This window comes from Pundamilia nyererei, unplaced genomic scaffold (genome assembly GCF_000239375.1).
Source record: "Pundamilia nyererei isolate P.nyererei 1_Seehausen unplaced genomic scaffold, PunNye1.0 scaffold00224, whole genome shotgun sequence".
In the NCBI taxonomy this organism is placed as follows: domain Eukaryota; kingdom Metazoa; phylum Chordata; class Actinopteri; order Cichliformes; family Cichlidae; genus Pundamilia; species Pundamilia nyererei.
In genome coordinates this window covers 793,386-794,258 of record NW_005187625.1, presented here as the reverse complement: position 1 = coordinate 794,258, position 873 = coordinate 793,386, and positions in this window count along the sequence as shown.

Here is an 873-nt window from a genome sequence, read left to right as displayed (position 1 = left end):
CAAATTGGAAGATCAGAGGGGTCAGATGTGGGCAAAATAATCTGCGCCCTAGCCGAGGCTACCTTGTTTAGAAAGAAGTGCAGAAACCTTTCACACATTTCAAGTGAAGGCTCAAAACTAAGAGCAGAGGGAGGGCTTAAAATAGTCTCAATTGACTTAAACAATATGTGTGGTTTCTGATAATTCACCATAATAATGTTTGCAAAGTGTTTCCGCTTTGCTTCTTTTATTGTAAGCTGATATAAGGCCCAGCACTCTCTTAAACTTTGTAAAGAGACCTGTAAGTTATCTTTTTTCCATCTCCGCTCAGCCCTACGACATTCACGCCTTGCAGCACGGGTTTCATCGTTCAACCAGGGTTCAAGCTTTGTCTTAGGATGCTTAATTTTTAGAGGGGCAACAATATCCAAGACAGTCTGACAAGTGGTATGAAACCAAAAACTGAGTTCCTCTACATATTGGAGTGTCTCAGGAATGGAGAACTGATTATAGTAGGTGGAGAACCGTGCTGCCGTGGAAGAATTTAACAAATGAGATGTCTTTGCAGGGACAAGCCCCCTGAATTCATTTCTAGATAAAGAGATGTCAAACAGAACCGGCATATGATCAGAGAAAACAGGATCGGAGACTTTCAGATTAAAAACAGGCAATAAGTGGGCTAAAACCAGATCGAGAGTGTGACCACACTGTTGCGTGGGTGCAGACACACATTGAACTAAATTAAAAGAATCAGTAAGATTCAAAAAGTCTTTAACCATGGGCTTATCTGGACAGCACACATGAATATTAAAATCCCCAACAATAAGAAAGGAGTCATATTTTATCGTGACTTCAGTTAGAAATGCAGCAAATTCCTTTATAAAGTCTTTACTG